Source organism: Dipodomys ordii, unplaced genomic scaffold (assembly GCF_000151885.1).
Source record: "Dipodomys ordii isolate 6190 unplaced genomic scaffold, Dord_2.0 Scaffold102, whole genome shotgun sequence".
NCBI classification, from domain to species: domain Eukaryota; kingdom Metazoa; phylum Chordata; class Mammalia; order Rodentia; family Heteromyidae; genus Dipodomys; species Dipodomys ordii.
Genome location: NW_012267318.1, coordinates 3,190,853 through 3,208,886, shown reverse-complemented (window position 1 = coordinate 3,208,886; position 18,034 = coordinate 3,190,853). Strand labels below are relative to the sequence as shown.

Below are 18,034 nucleotides of genomic sequence, written 5' to 3'. Positions count from 1 at the left end.
CTTGGGAAGTTGAGATCTGGAGGCCCATAGTTCAAAGCCAGCTGAGGTAGAAAATTCTGTGAGATTCCATCTGTAAAAACAGCCAGCAAAAAGTCAGGCTGGAGGCATGGTTCAAGCTCAAAGAAAGTTCAAACTATGGTACCAGAAAAAAAAAAGAAAAAGAAAAAAGTAAAAGAGGAAGGGATGGAGAGAGAAAGGAAAGGAGGAAGGAAGGAAGGAATGAAAGGGAGGGAGGGAAAGAGGGAGGGAGATAGGGAGGAAGGAAGGAAGGGAGGAGGGAAGGAGGGAAGGAAGGAAGGGCCTATGTCAACATGTTAGTTGAGTATAGGGTCAAACACCTTTAATTCCAGCTAAGTGAAGGGTATAGGTTAGGAGGACCTCAGTCCAAGGCACTATTCCTAGGCATATGTAGTCCTATCCAAAGAATAACTTAAAGAAGAAAAAAGTACTGGGCACTGGTGGCTCATGCCTGCAATCCTAGCTACTCAGGAGGCTGAAGTTTGAGGATTGGGGTTTGAAGCCAGCCAGGGTAGGAGAGTCTGTGAAACTCTTAAACCAATAAAAAAAAAAAGCAAGAAGTATAGCTCAAGTGGTAGAGTGCTAGCCTTGAACTAAAGAAGCTCAGGGGTAGTACTCTGGCTCTGAGTTCAAGCCCCAGGACTGGAAAAAAAAGAGTGCAGGTTAGACTAAGTGCTCTGTAATTTCCTCTGATTTTCCAGATTCAAAAATTCCCAGTCTCCCGCGGCCGCCTCCCCCAGGCATAGCACAGGACCTCTCCTCATTATGGCAGCAGCAAAGCTCAGCGCCGAAGCTGATGGTGAGACTATCCTAAAAGGCCTCCAGTCCATTTTCCAGGAGCAAGGAATGGCAGAGTCGGTGCATACTTGGCAGGACCATGGCTATTTAGCAACCTACACAAACAAAAATGGCAGCTTTGCCAAGTTGAGGATTTATCCACATGGACTGGTGTTGCTGGACCTTCAGAGTTACGACAGTGATGCACAGGGCCAAGATGAAATGGACAGCCTTCTGAACAAAGTAGAAGAAAGAATGAAAGAACTGAGCCAGAACAGCTCTGGCCGGGTGAAATGATGACCACCTATAGTTCGAGGGCGCCTTGTTGAGTATGACATGGATGAAGTGGTGTATGATGAAGATTCGCCTTATCAGAACATTAAAATTCTGCACTCCAAGCAGTTTGGAAATACTCTCATTCTGAGCGGGGATGTTAATTTGGCAGAGAGTGATTTTGCATATACCCAGGCCATCATGGGAAGTGGCAAAGAAGATGACACTGGCAAAGATGTCCTGATTCTGGGAGGTGGAGATGAAACCAAAGATAGTCACTATGGTAGAGATTGACCAAATGGTGATAGATGGATGTAAGACCTTTGTGTGAAAAACATGTGGCGATATTCTAGACAATCTTAAAGGAGACTGCTATCAGGTGCTAATAGATGATTGTATTCCAGTACTGAAGCGGGAGAGAGTTTGATTATGTGATTAGTGACTTGACAGCGGTTCCAATCTCCACATCTCCAGAAGAAGATTCCACATGCGAGGTTCTCAGACTGATTCTTGACCTCTCGATGAGAGTACTGAAACAAGATGAGAAGTACTTTACACAGGGGAACTGTGTCAATTTGACTGAAGCCCTGTATTGTCCTGTGGAGTTCTCCAAGGAGATTGTCTGTGTCCCTTCATACTTGGAATTGTGGGTATTCTACACTGTTTGGGAGAAAGCTAAACCTTGAAGATGAAGCTCCCAAATGTGTTGCAAATAGCCTTCCTGACCTCCATATTCTGTATATGACATCTAAACAAGTCAGGCAAATGAATTGTGAATTCCTTCAAGTTTTCTCTTTTTAGGAATTATTTTTAATTTTAAAAAGCCAGTGGAAAAATGTATATTTTGATGAGCTAGGTTGTTGATTTTTTTTTGCGAGTCAGTTGAAGGACAATTAGACAGCAAGCAAAGACTACGAAATGCACTGACTCCCCTAGAATGTGATTTTTGTTACTTTTTATCTCTGTGTGGGGTTTTTTTTTGTTGTTGTTTAGTTTTGTTTTGGTTTTGGCAGATTTTCAATTTGGACATTTGGAGGAATGAATATCTTTGTTTTGTTCTGGAGGGAAGTTCTTTCCCACAAAATTGACTTAGGTATTAAATTTGGTGCTTATAAGAGGAAGAGTTCAAAATGCAGAGGAATGCTTCCATCAAAATTACAAAAGAGAAAAAAAAATTCCAAGAAAAGCCCCTCCCATGTTCAAGAGCCCCATGCAGTTCTCAAACACATTCAATTTCATCCATGACGTCTTTATTTCCACCAGGTTGACTGTGCACAAGTGCAATTGTTTATTTTCATTGCTGACAGCAGCAGATCCAAGCCCTGAGTGATGGCCACAGAACCATCTCGAAGTGGCGCTCCTGCTCAGACAGTAAACAGCTTACATATGTTCAATTATCTGGCTTGTCTGCTGAGCCCTGGGGCCTCAGCTGAGGCCTGATTGGTGATGATCCAATCCAGCTCTCTCAGGATGAGTTCCAAAGAAGGCAGATGACCAGGCCCAAAGCACTGGCCACGCTGGGCTTCATTAGAGGCTCTTGTCAGTATGTGCCAAAGAGCAAATGTTCCTGGGGCCTGGGGGATGAGCGACTTGGCAGAGCAAATACACCATTGTGTGAGCTCATACCCAGATTTTTCCTTCAGGGCAGGAAATAGGATGTGGTGATTTCCACCCTATAGCAGAGCTGGCTGTCATCTGAAGGTCAAAGATCCACAGGGAGCCCACCCTTGGTGGCTCAAGCCTGTAATCCTGGATACTCAGGAGGCTGAGATCTGAGGACCATGGTTGGAAGCCAGCCTAGGCAGAAAAGTCCCTGGGAGACTCTTATCTCCAATTAGCTACTCAAAAACCAGAAATGGAGCTGTGGGGCTCAAAGTGGTAGAGTACTAATCTTGAGCAAAAGAGCAGCACCCAGTTCAAGCCTGAGTTCAAGCCACATGACTAACAAAAATAGGATCCATGGGGAAGAAAACAAAGATCCTTTTTAGGCAGGTTCAGCAGGCCCTACAAGGGTGAGGGCCTGGAAAATGCTATTACTTTTCTTTTGGAGGAGGAGGGAGCAGTGGTAATGGATTTTGAAATAAAGGCCTTGTGTTTCCTTGATTTCTTTACTCCACTGATGCTCTACCACTTGAGTCACAAATTCAGTGCAGCTTTTTGCTGGTTATTTTGGAGATGGCCTTTATTGAACTTTTCAGCCAGGAATTGTGATCCTCTAGATCTTAGCCTTTGAGTAGCTAAGATTACACATATAAACCACCAGCATGCAGCTGCTTTGCTACTTTTTCTTTTTTTGGGGGGAGGGGGCTGCCATTAGGGGGGCTTGAGCTCAGTGCCTGGGTACTATCCTGAGCCTTTAGTGATTAATTGAAGATAAGCATCTGTGGACTTTTCTACCCAGGCTGGCCTTGAACCATGATCCTCAGATCTCAGTGTCCTGAGTAGCTACGATTACAGTTATCAACTACCAGCATCCAGCTTACTTTGCTATTTCTCAATATTCATTTGTACCAACTATTCTTGGCCTGCTTTTTAAAATGCAGTATTCTTTTATTTCATTGATTTATTGATTTGATTGATTGTATTGTAGGATATTGAACCTACTACCTCGCACCCATGTGCTAGGCAAATACTATTGCCAGACTCCACTTCTGGCCCAGAAAACTTCACATTAACTTCTGCACTGATAATTCCTATCTGCCAACTCCTCATAGTAATTTTTGAAGCCTTTAGTATCTGTTATGTAGCAAGTGCTATCATTACCCATTTTGCTGACAATTAAAGTACTTTTATGTGTTACTTGCTTGAAGGCACAATGAGCATCAAGTCTACTGAATTCCAAACACGTTCCTTGGCCTGCTTTCGATCCAAGGGTGAAGTCCCTGCATCTCTTGAGTCACCCAGTACACATCTTCCTAGAACTAGATTGCTCTCACTTTAATCAGAGGATGATTAACAACAACAACAACAACAACAGACCAACGAAAAGATGTTTCTGCTTGCTTCTCCATATGTACCTTTATCTGCACATCTCTGCAGCCATGGATGTAAACAATAAAGCAAGGGAGGAGCACCACACCAGCTCAGCCCAGGCAGAAAAGTCTTCATCTCCATGGAAGGGAAGCTGGAGGAGGTGATACAATCCCAGCCATGCTGGGAAGCCCAACTTAGACAAATTAAGGCCCAGGCATGCACCTGGCAGGAAGTGAGACCTACCCTAAAAATAGCCAATGACAAACAGGGCTGGAGGCGTGGCTCAACAGGATGGCACTGGCCTAGCAAGCTCAAGTCACTGAGTGCAAACCCCAGTACTACCATCTGCTTTGATCCCTTCAAATATTGGTGCCTTCTTTTACACATACACACACACACACACACACACACACACACACACACACACATGATAGAGACCTGGCAATGGCTGGTTCATTCTGATTGCCCTGGCTTCTTCTTGGGGCCACACACTCCTCACTGTATACCACCAACACCCAACACCCCACAACTGTACCAACCACATCACCTTGGTCCCCACTTTCCAAAGAAAGGAAACATTGGACATAACCATTTGATGCTCTAACGATGAAAGCTTTGTGTAGCAAATTTCTCAGAAAGCTGATCTTTCTTAATAAGTCTATGGGTCTTTCCATTACTACAGTGAAATGTCTGAGGCCAGCTAGCTTTATAATGAAAATATGTTCACCGTACTTAGGTCACAGTTACGGCGGCTCTAGGACCTTACACAGGCCTTGAACCCAGCTCTGGCAATGCGCTCAGGCGCATGCACAGAGGACAAGACCACATCACCACATATTCGAAAGTGGAGCTCCCAAACTCACAATAGCAAGGGTTCAGGGCCCCCACAAGAGCTTGCTCCCTCCATCCCTCCCCAGCGCAGTGACTTCCTCCAGACCTCCCACTAGTCTCCACTGGGGCTTGAACTCACAGCCTTGCAGTCCTGCCTGACTTTTTCACTCAAGGCTGATGCGCTACCATCTGAACCACACCACATCCAGTCCCCACTTTTTGAAGGTCTCACCACTTCAGCCTTGTCACAGTTGGGACTCAGTTTCCAGCAAAGAAACCCTGGAGATCGACGCACACGTGAGCCACAGCGATAGCTTTGACTCGCTTCTCAGCACTCAGTAATCAGTTCCACGGCTGCCTGGACAATCTCGGCTCTATTTGTTAATCGTCTGAAACAATTATCTTCGGCCAGTTTTCCTGTATTGTCTATACATCATCTGGCACTTACATAGCTCCAGTTCCTCTTTTGGAAAAAGCACAAATCCAACTGTCAGACAGACATGTTTCTGAACTCCAAGCAAACCACAAACCAGTTGCATGAATGTGGGCAGTCATTTAGTTTCTCCATGTGAAAATAATGATGGCACACATGCTCTCCTCGTGGGCTTCTCCACTGTGGAGAGCAATGAGCTAATGTCTGTGTAAAACCCGGTACGTGGGAAGTGCTGGCAGTGTGGGAATTCCCTCTCCTTTTCATTTTTAACAAACACATCTTAGCTGTGGCCCTGCCCATGTTCACTCGTGCACTTTGAGGAGAGGCAAAGCATTCAGACATAATAAAAACGAGATGCAGCTTTTTGCTGAGCACTGGTGGCTCACATCAGTGATCTTAGCTAGTCAAAAGGCTGAGATCCGAGGATCAAGGTTTGAAGCCAGCAAAAAATGTCCAAGAGACTCGTCTCCAATTTAACCAGCAAAATGCTGAAAGTATCGGTATGGCTGCAATGGTAGAGCCCCAGCCTTGAGCAGGACAGCTGAGAAAGAGCATGAGACCCTGAGTTCAAACCCTAGTTCCAGAACAAATTAAATTTTTTTAAAAAGATGAAAACCTTTGTCTGATCTGGAGTTGCTAGAATGCACGCACATGCGCACACACGCACATGTGTGCACTTGTACGTACAGCCTCCAATCAAGCAGGGTCACTGTTTTCCAACACAGAACAGACATACCAATCTAAGTGGGGTTTTAATTGACTTGGGCTTACTTTCTTCCCTGCATTGTGAATTGAAGGCTGCAGACAAGGCTTGGTGAGTCTGTTTCATTGCTCTTTATCTATAATCCTGGGTACATGCAAAGCCTAGCAGGCACTATGCATTTTAGTGTAACTCAATATAGGTCTGAGAACTTTTAAATTAAAATCAACCTCTAGGCTTAGAAAGGCTGTTATACTTTATTTCTGACCCTAAGTGACATACCAGCTCTGGCAGCCCCTCCAATTTGCCATTACCTCTGACATATTTAGTTCTGTTTTACAATACTTTGGGAGCGTTCAACTGTTTTAAACTATTTCCAAGGGATTTTTACTTTACTACAGCCATGAACATCTAGTCAGTTATTATTTGTAGTTTTTTACCCATTCAATTGAGCAGCAAATGGCTTTGACCTGAACTCTAAAACAAAAGTACAGTAATCCAACAGACCAAGTGCTGAATTAAAAACCTAGGACCTGCCGGGTGACAGTGTGAGCCAAAAGCCAGAAGTTGAGGTGTGGCTCAAGTGGTAGAATGCCAGCTTTGTGGAAAATACACACACACACACACACACACACACACACACACACACACACAGCCATGGGAATTATATTTAAAAAACAATTTGAGGCAGATAACATACAAAATGTCTAAATGCTTTTAAGAATATGCTATACTTTTTAAATGATCTACTGTTAGATATATACTTTGTTTCTAATTGTTTAAACAAGTAAAATCTTTGTGTACAACTAAAAAAAGTCCAAATGCAAGTTGATGCAGTATTTAGTACCTATTGAAAATAGTAGTGATTGAAAGAGAATATTACAGTATTAGCGAAATGGTTCTAAGCATAGAGAAGCAATAAAAGCTTTTATTTTGTATCAGCATCCCTCCCCTCCCCCTCCAAGGCCCCCACAGGATCTCAACAAACATGGAGCCCACCACAAAGCTGCTGCTGTGGACAGCAGAGGTAGGGTGCAGAGGGCAGGGTTAGTAGCTGCTCTAAGTGCAGTTGATCACAATCATTTTTCCAGGTCAGTAAATGAGACATCTGCAATGGACTATCTTTGGAATTTGGTGTGTGTGTGTGTGTGTGTGTGTGTGTGTGTGTGTGTGTGTGTGAGCACATGTGCATGCTGATACTCAGGGCTTTGTACTCTTGCTTAGCTTTTCCTGCTCAAGGCTGGAATTCTACCATTTCAGCCACAGCTCCACTTCAGCATTTCTCTGGTTCAATTAGAGATGAATGTCTCTCAGATTTGTCTGCCTGGGCTGGCTTCAAGCTAGGATCCTCAGATTTCAGTCTCCTGAGAAGCCAGGATTATGGATGTGAGCTACCAGAACCAGGCTTCCACAAATCTTTCCTCTTAACAAAGGATGGGTGTGGGGTATTCCAAAAGTGGTTTTTGGAGGACCTCCATAAGATTGAAGTATAGTGCTAATGGGCTCAGCACTTAGTTCCCATGCTCATTGGCTGTGGAATCTGGATAGATTATGTTTCCCTGTCCTTAGCTGAAAAATAATACCCATGCCACACACAGCACACTGGCCACTATGGAGTTAAAAGCAGCACACAGCCCATGTCACATGGTGCTCCCTCCTCTGTCCTGGCATGAATCATCTTGTGAGCTCAGGCAGACCAGCTCAGGCAGCATCAAGCAGGAGTGGGTCACGTGGGCTATCACATCTTGATCAATGTGAGACATCACGTAACATACAAGGCACCCCCCACCCCTTCTAGCTAAGGGGTCGACAAGCACAGAACTGTTCAGAACTGGAACACAAGCTCTTCCTCTGGAAATGTCTGCCTAGCTTTGTAATGAAATACAGGCATTAAGACTAATAATTTACCAGTGAAAATTAAAATCGTGAAATCGACCATTTAATACTTCACACTTTAGAGAAAAAATAAACATACAAACAAGAAGCATAAAAATTACATTCTATCATTCAAATACTAACATTAAAGACAAATTCATCATAAAATAAAGTGAAAAGAGGAAAAAGTGTATAAAATAAAAGATATTTCATCATGTATAATTGAAACTACAGTAACAGAGTTTTGAACATCTTTCAAAATATGGTTCATTTGAGTCATTGTTCAGTGGGGAATGGATTTTTGTAAAAACAAACAAACAAACAAATAAATAAATAGAAAATAAAAAACAACTACTGACAAAGGTCTTTTCCACCTAATGCTACTAAGTCAAGTCACTACAAATGTTTCTTTAGGCTTTATCTTCCAAGACCTACTGCATGATACTTGAAAATTTCTTATTTAACTTCTTGGGATTTTGTGGGTTTAGCGGGAATAGTCCCAGACCACTGCCACATTACTACTAATGGCAAGCCAAACATGCATTAATAAAAATGTGTTCTAGCCCAGCCCAGTGACTCACTCCTGAATCCTAGCTACTCAGAAAGCTTGAGATCTAAGGATCACAGTTCAAAGCCAGTCCAGACAGGAAAGTCTATGAGACTCTTTTCTCCTGTTAACCACCAAAAAGCTGGAAGTGGAGCTATAGCTCCTAAGGTTGAGCCCCAACCTTGAGTGGAAAAAGCTCAGGGACAGCACCCAGGCCCTGAGTTCAAGCCCCACTACCAGCATGAAAAAAGAACATTAACACTCGTTTTATCTCTACTATTTTTATTTGATTACAAGCAGGTGTAGATTCCAATCAATGTTTTTACCTATTATTATATCCATATCTACTTATTGTCTTGCTAAGAAATTTTCTAATTGGAATAAGAAATAGTCTTACCATTGACAATTCCCTCCTCCCATACCTTCAGAAAATGTAACTTTGGGATGGGGTACAGCATGTTCAAGGCCTTGGAGTTGATCCCCATACTACAAAAACTGTAGTTTTTGCCTGGCAGTGGTGGCTCTCGCCTGCAATCCTAGCTACTCAGGTGAGACTTTGTCTTACATTTTTAATATTTCTTCCCTTTTCTTAGAATCTTTATGAAGTTGTACAAAGGAGTTGCCATTTCACAAAGCAGCTTATGAATACAATGTATCTTGTTCAATGTCACCCCTTTCCACATTCTTACCCATTTCCCCCTACCTACCCCTTCTCTCATTTTTCTTAATTTTGTAGGATGTACATTGGATTCTTGGCTGAATTCTTCCCATCTTCTCCTCTTCATTCATCTTACTCTTTCCCCTGGACCCCACCTCACCCTTTCAAATACCAGTTTCCTGTTGCCTTATTTTGCTGAACCTTGATTTTGCCTTTCTACAGAATTACACTATTTGGGATCTCCCTTGGATCCACCTTATTTCAGTTAATACATTTGTACACACTTATATACCACACAACATACTTACTTATACGTTTATAAGCTAAATGTAGCTTCTACGAAGATTTTTTTTTAGAATTTTACAATTAAAATCTTTTTTATTGTGAAAATACTGTACAGAGGGGTTACAATTACATGGGCAAGGTAATGAGTACATTTCTTGTCAAGCATTGTTGCCTCCTCCTTTGTTTCCCCTTCCCATCTCTTTCCATCCTCCCTCCCCGCACTGCCCTCTCCCCTCCTTACAAAGAGTCTTAATCTCCCAGTTAACTACCAAAAAGCCAGAAATGGAGCTATGGTTCTAGTGGTAGAGTGCCAACCTGAACAAAAAAGATGAGGATCAGAGCGTAGGCCCTGAGTTCAAGCCCCAGTACCAGTATGCATGCACATACATGCACACACACATGCACCATACACATAGGGAAACTATTTTAAAAATAGCTTTGTTCCATTTGAAAATAACATGTGATGGAATTCCCTGAGTGTCTTAAAACATTACATGATCACTACTTCAGATTACTTAAATATTTCAAAACATGAATAGTGCTGATATGCTATTACTTATCATCAGTTTCTTTTTCTTTTCAGATACCATCTCATTGTGCAGCCCAGGACGACCTCCAACAAGGGATCCTCCTGCCTTTGTACTGGGATTACAGGTATGCGGGCACTGCACCCAACTGCGACGCTATGTGTATGTATTCAAAAAGTGTTCCTTGCACACTTACCTGCCAACCACTCTGCCAATCACTAAGGATAAAGGAAGAACATCAGCATTATCCTTGCTCCTGGGATGTTTAAAGTCTAACATGAAATCTAAATCACAAACAAATGACTGCAAATGGTGATTTGTACTTGAAGAAACATAACTTGGGAGCTAGGTTTTCTAAGAAGGTATTTGGGTTGAGCTGAGCTATCACAATAAGAAAAAAAGATAATAATAATAATAATGAAGAAAATTGAGACTAACTGGTTCAGGCAAGAGGAATGAATAAGGACAAAGGGTCTGGCTCAAGAGCTTTGTGAATTCCAAGAGTTTATAGCTGGCCCCATGACTGGTGCAGAGAGAGAGAGAGAGAGCAGGAGACAGTCATGGGACCAGGTTATACAGTGAAGAGGGGCCAGAACAGGCAGAACATTGTGGATATTTATCTTCAGGGCACTGAAAATCATGAAAGGATATTAAGTGACCTCATCTGCCTTTCAAAGACTACTTTGTGGGTGACTGGAGGGAGGAGGCAGGAGAGGGTGTGAGCCAGTTAGGAGGCAGTTGCTATCAACCACAGGAGACACGGTCAGTTAGACTTTGATGGTTGCAGAAGAGATGGACCAGACATGTTTTGAAATACAGCCAACAGGACTTATCACTGGGTCAGAGAAAAGAAATACGAGGAATCCAAGATAAGATGGTACCCAACAACAAGGAGTCTTAGGAACTAGGCAGATGCTGGTGAGTCAAGATGAGAAGAGTAAGGAGAACCAGATTTGGACTGAGGGAAAGACTTCCAGCTCTGTTTTCACCTCCTCATTTGAGATACCTATGAGACATCAAACTGGAAATGATGATAAAAGACATGACCTAAAGAGAGAGCAGGTATGAGAGCACCCAGGACCAGGGATGTAGGGGGCAAAAGCAAGCGAAGAGTAAAACACTCAGATCAGGTGGTCTATGTAGCTCATAGATGCCAAGTGAGATGCTTAGATGCTTGGAATAGAACATTTCAAAAAGAACAGACTATGGGTGCTAGTGGCTCATGCCTGTAATCCTAGCTACCTCAGGGGGCTGAGATTGGAGGATCTCAATTCAAAGCCAGCCTGGGCAGAAAAGTCTGTGAGAGTCTTAACCAATATAAAGCTGGAAGTAGAGGTGTGACTCAAATGGTACAGTACCAGCCTTAAGTGAAAAGGCCAAGCCAGAGCTCTAACGTCAGAACCAGTTCAGAATAAAAATAAGAGAAGGGGAGGGGAAGAAAGAAGGAAAGAAAGAAAGAAGAAGAAGAAAGGAAGGAAGGAAGGAAGAAAGAAAGAAAGAAAGAAGGAAGGAAGGAAGGAAAGAAAGAAAGAGAAGGAAGGAAAAGGGAAGGATTTGGAAGGGAGGGAGGGAAGGAAGAAAAGAAGAAAAGAAGGAAGGGAGGAAAAAGTTAAGGAAAACTCAAGAATGCAACTGTTCTCACGCTTTGATTTTTTTTCAAATCTTGTTTTGTTCAACTAACCACATTATAGGAAATTGCCAAAGGAGGAATATTGACTTTTCAAAGCAGAACAGTACTTTAGAAAGAGATTACATGGCTTTTATTGAAATCGAAGAATAGCTTTATTTTGAACATGGCCTCTGTAATGGTAATGGCCCGGGGAGGGGAAGGGATGTACAATAAATGTAAGAAAAAGGAATAAGAGGAATTTCATTAAGGGGAGGATGCCAGGGATGAGGCCTTTTAGCTCTTATGTAATGAAGAAGGGTAGAAATTGGAGCTGGGGAACAAAAGGAAATAAGTGAAGTAAGATGCAGCAAATGTAACCGATTCCCATATTGCCAGTCAGGTCAAGTCTCCTTTGCAAATCAGACATCTTCGCTATGTCTGTGGCTAAGCTTCAAAGAATCAGGCTGGCCTGGGGCCATCAAAAACTTGCAAGCTGCAATGAAGATGGTTCCTGGAGCTCAGCATCTGACCCCCAGCCCTTCCTGCCCACATCTTCCACGTCCTCTACCCAAGTTGAGAAAAAATGGGGAAGGGGGAAGATTGCTTCCTTTCCCCTTCGAGGCTCTCTAAATTCTAGCCACACAATGTGTTTCTGAACTCTCCCCAAGTTCCCCCCTCCTACTACTTCTCCAGGGAGCTCCAAGCCACGGGTTCAGCAGGCCCAGGAACAGAAAGGCTTTTCTCTAAATGGCTTGTGGGAAAATTCCCATTATCATATGGGGATACAAACAGTGTCTTGTTTTGTTCATTCTATATTCCCAGTGCCTAGCACATGAATGAGCACTCTTGGGTTGGTGCCACCTAGGGCTATGGATTCATTTTCTCCACCCATTAAAAAATTAAAAAGACAGGAAAGTGTTCAGAACAGACAGGAAAAAGTTTATTTGAAAGTGAAAGGGAACGAAAAAAGGTACAATATCTATGCGCCTCTTCATATGTATCTAAAATAATGTATATGTTGAAACGAATTCCAAGGTATGAAAACAAGAGATCTTTCTTTTCTTAATTTTTATGTTTTGATGATTCTGTCTTCTTTTTCATGTGTATATCTTGGGGGGATGGAGAGGAGTACACAGAACTCAAGGGAAAAAGGGTGAAAAGGAGCAACAGTGGAACTCGCTAGATGTGGATGAAAGTGAACTATACACCTCATGGGTGGATACCGGAGGGAGGGACTGGGAGAGAATGAGAGAATGGAAGACACTGTACAAAATGAAATGTATTCATTACCTGACTCACACAATTGTAATCCCTCTGTACATCACCTCTATAATAACAATAAATTACCTTTAAAAAAAAGTGAAAGTAGAAAAGGACTCTGCAATGAAAGGGGCTCCAAAGATGAGTCCAATGAAGGGCAATTGAAGGGCAGGTATTATAGTATGGGGATCCTCCCATATCTTTCCCCTTAGGCTCTGCACGGATTGCTTAATAGCTCAGCTAGCAAGTCCCAACACTTTTCATTGGCTGAGTGCACACCCCAAGCATTATGGGAAGAACTGGTTGAGCAGGAGCCTGAGATAATATGGGAACAATGGAACAAGTGCTCACTACCACGTTATGCCCACCACTTTTTATCCCTATAGATGAACAGGATGAATAAAAGGATGAGTGAAGGAAGCATTCCAAGGAGAAATGTTTACATAATAAATGGTTTTATATGTTTTTGTTTCCCTCTTAAGAACTTTCCCTTGTTCATTTTTGTATCTTTGTTTCCTTGAGAGATGGGGGATTCAGATCACTAAAGACTTTTTGCTGGATCATGGAGTATGACAGTCAGAAGAGCTGCATTTGGAAGTCTGTAATGCCTTTGATCTCTTCATTTTCCTCTCAGGGCCTCTTCATACTTCCTGTCTATGCCCTCCCCCTTTCTTCCCTTTTTCCCCCTCCCTTCCTCTTCCCTCCTCTTCTTTTTCCTTTCTCCTTCCTCTCTTTGTCCTTACATTCTACTCTCCTGATCTCTAGAGCTCAGCCATTCTGAATGTGTAGCTCTTAAGGATTTAATGTACTAAGGATTATTTGTATCATATACATACATACATACATCTGTCTGTCCATCTGTTCATCCATCCATCCATCCATCATTCCATTCCATTTCAGTCATTTATTCACTGAAGACCAGCAATGAGAAATGCAATTGCATATCAGTTCTCCATCAGTGCCTAGATTTTGGAGAAAAGAGAAGTAAGTAACCAAGTCATCCAGAAAGTGAAGGAAACCTCTCGTATCCACGGAGGCTGACTACGGGAGTGCACCCGTCAGGAGCCGGGTGTGTCCAGTGAGATGTCCCTGAGGAGGGGGTAGTAAATGTTCAGGCTGGAGAGAGGGAAAGGAAGAATCTATAGGGAAGGGAACGCGGCTCCCATAGAGCGACAGGAGCTCATCCAGGTGGACAATCAGCAGAAAAGAAGGCAAAAGGCAAACCATTTGAGTTCACTTAGTCCATGTTTAGGACTGGAATTGTTTTTTAATTTGTGTTAGCTTTCCATCACTATGACAAAACACTAGAAAGGATAAACGTGTTGCTTTAACTCAGAGCTTTCAGTCTCTGATCACATGACCCTGTTGTTTTTGAGCCTGTGATGAGAAAACACATCATGGCAGGGAATGTGTGATGGGGCAAAGCTGCTCACCTCATGGCAGCTGAGAGACATGGCAGCTGAGAGACAGGGGCAAGGTCCCACCCTGTTCCCTTTGAGGGCATGCCCCCAATGACCCAACTAGCTTCCACCTCAGCTCAGAACACAGACTGGAAAACAAGCCTTCAAACCAGAGATGAGAGGGTACGTTCAAAAGGCAAACTAAACTGTAGCATTATCTTAAGAATTGTAGGGCCAGGCACCAGTGCCTCGCACCTGTCATCCCAGCTACTTAGGAGGCTGCGATCTGAGGATCCCAATTCAAAACCAGCTTGGGTAGACTAATCCATGAGACTTTTATCTCCAGTTAACCAGGAAAAGACTCAAGTGGAGGTGTGGCTCAAGTGGTAGAGCAACAGTCTTGAGTTAAAAATCTAAGCAAGAGCACAAGACCCTAAGCTCAAGCCCCAGTACAGGCACACAACAATAACAACAAGAGTCATAGGTAGCCATTGACTAGTTTCAATTGGGACCGAGGTAGTGACATTCCCCTTATATTGAGATATGTGGATGACCATGCTTCTTTTCCGTGGCACCCCACAGGCAGAGTGGCCATGTTCAGGAATGCTAAGACTGTGATTTCCTGGGAAGCAAAGTCAAAGAAGGGCCAGAGATCCACCATTTATGCGCACTTCAGAAATAATGGAAAGAGCACACCAAAGGTCTGCTGAATAAGAGCAGAGCTTTTAGTGAATTAAAGTACTAAAGCGCTGGAGAGAACAGGGCAAGGAAGTTCATTCAAAAGTGAGCAGATGACACCAGAGGATGAGAACAGATTAAAGGGTAAGTGCTGAGGTCAAGAGCCTCTCTGGTCCGTGGAAATCACATGCAGAGCAGAAGAGAGGCTGCCAGAAGATGCTGCCCTCAGTCACCCTTCGAGGGTGTCAGAGCAACATGTGGAAACCCAGCCAATCCCTCACAAACCTTCCACATCTCTGCAGCACACCTGCACCCCACACCTGTACCCGCCCTCCCCGACCGCCCACCAGGCTTCTCTCATCATTTGCCTAGCACACCCAAATTTCCTGCAACTCTGCTGAGTGCTGGTGGCTCACACTTATAATCTTAGCTACTCAGGAGGCTGAGATCTGAGGATCATGGTTCAAAGTCAACCCAGGTAAAACAAATCTGAGAGACTTTTAGCTCCACTTAAGCAAAAAGCTGGAACTGGAGGTATGAGTCAAGTGGTAGTATACCGGCCTAGAGAGGAAAAAGCTAAGGGACAGTGCCCAGGGCCTGTGTTCAAGCTCCATACCTATACACACATAAAAATAAAGATTCATGATTATGTGAAAATGAGGCGGTGCATCCAATTGGGATAGATTGAAGTGCGGAAGATGATGGTAGAGGTGACACTAATCAAGATGCGCTGTAGTCACAAATATTCATGCTCAATGGAAACCTTCTTATATAATGATTTTAAGATAATAAATTTATTGATAACATTTAAGGATTCATTATAATTATTCAGTTTAAGTTTATAAAACAATAACATGTTTGTTGAATGCGTCGATCATTCTAGTTAATTTATCTACATTAGCTCATTTGAATTTTTATTTGTTTTGTTTTTGCTTTTTGTTTTGTTTTGTTTTGGTACCAGTACCGGGGACTGAACTCAGGACCTCCAGCTCTTGCTTGGCTATTTCACTCAGAGCTGGCGCTCTATCACTTGAGCCACATCTAGCTTTTTTACTGGTTAGAGATCAGAATAAATCTTGTCTGCTCAGGCTGGCTTTAAACTGTGATTTTCAAATCTCAGACTTCTGAGTAACTAGGATTACAAGCCTGAGCCACTGGCACCCTGCTTCATTTGTTCTTATATACAATGCTGACCTATTGGTAAAACTGGACACGAGAATTATGAGGCTACAGCATGGTAAGGAACTGTGGTTTGGATCTCTGAGCCACCCTGTCTACTCCTGGAAAGACATTGTGACAGGGTCTCAATATAGTAACTGCATAGCCCTCCTAGTCATATTTGATGACTAGGAGGCCCTGTCTAGTCATAGTTTATGAAGTATAAAGAGAAACAATAACGAGACTAATAATGACTTCTTTGTCATTCTTCAGAGCTTCTTCTGGGGATGGGGAAATTTTTCTAGAATTAATTAGTGAAGATGGTTGCACAAATCAGCAGGTACTCAGTCATGAATTTAATGAACCATGAATCAAAAACATTCAACAATTGCTAAGCATTGGGGGCTTGTACCTGTCATTCTAGCTACTTAGGAGGCAGAGATCTGAGGACTGTAGCCCAAAGCCAGCCTAGACAGGAAAATCTTTGAGACTTTATCTCCAATTAACCACCAAAATGCCAGAAATGGAGCTGTGGCTCAAGTGCTAGAGTGCTAACCTTGAGCAAAAAAGCTAAGATGCCTAGGCCCTGAGCTCAAGCCTCAGTACCAGCACATCCATACTGGTGGGAAAAAAGTAAGTGGAGTTCCTGGCCTACTAAGTACAAGGCCCTGAGTTCAAACCAATGTACTACTGAAAAATGAAAAAGTGAGACAATGACAAAGATATTGAAAATATATGAGGTTTTGAGCCAAGTGGTAAGAAGAGGAAGGAGGCTTCAGAAAAAGAAGGTTGTAAGAGATCTGTCGAACCTGAGGGAAAAGAAGGTGGTCCAGAGGACTTCCAATAGGCAGAGTGGAAGCCTGCATTTGGATAGTCATGGGGTGGGAGGGGAGTGGACAGGAGAAGATAAAATGCTGAAGGGAGTTACATGGAGACAGAAAACCATTCATCAGCAAGGAGATGGGCTGCAAGAATTTCTGTCCACTAGATAAATAGATCTCAGCATGTGAAATCTGCCATCCCCACCACGCTGAATTCACAAATGTTTTTCCCTCCTTTAAAGAGTGAAGCCAGATTTGGTGTGGAAATATGACTCCATGGAGCAAGTTAAGAACATTATTCCCTCTGATGAAGTATGTTGTCTGATTTCTGTATCTACCTGGATTGTGCTAAGTTTGTCTGTTGTTCTGAAAGCACAGGAAAAGACAACTTGGGTATTAGAAATTAATAGTAAATGCCTAGAATCCTAGCTACTCAGGAAGCCTAGATCTGAGGATTGTGATTTGAAGCCAGCCAGAGCAGATAAGTACAAAACTCTATCTTCAATTGACCAACAAAAAGCAGGGCTGGAAGTGTGACTCAAGTGGTAGAGCATAAGCCTAGTAAGCAGGGAAGCCAAATGAATAAGAGACCCTGAGTTCAAACCCTATTACTGGCATAAAAATATTGATATTCAAAACCTTTGTGGTAACATATTCTAAAACTCAGGACTTTAAGACTTTAACTTAAAGATACATTATTATTTTACTTAGAAATTTATTTAAATTCAAATAATCATTTGTCAGAGGACTTTTGAACTAATTTACTTTTCCAGAACATTTTAGGCATATTTATAATTATATATAATTTTCTTCTTAAATACTTTGTCTAATAAAGCAAATACTTCCTTTGGGCACTAATAGGTCGCAGTTGTAATTCTCGCTACTAAAGAGGCTGAAATCTGAGGATCATAGTTCAAAGCCAGGTCAGCCAGAAAATTCCATGAGAAAGAATTGAGACTAACTAGCAAAGAGCCTGAAGTAGAGGTGTGTTTTAAGTGGTAGAGTACCAGCCTTGAGCAAAAAAGCCAAATTGAGAACACACACACACACACACACACACACACACACACACTTCCAAAATGTTCCATCAATGCTTACAAGCTGCATGAGTCAACCCTGTACATATGGAAGGATTCAGGGGCATTGGCTGCAGTTGACAAGTTTGTACATTTACAAGTGGGCACAAGCATGCCAATGTTCCCTATCATCGG

At 42.6% G+C, this 18,034-nt stretch overlaps 1 pseudogene; it reads left to right on the top strand.

The window, feature by feature from the left end:
- Nucleotides 1-783: 783 nt before the first annotated feature.
- Nucleotides 784-2,180, top strand: LOC105993891 (annotated as a pseudogene).
- The last annotated feature ends 15,854 nt before the right edge of the window (nt 2,181-18,034 follow it).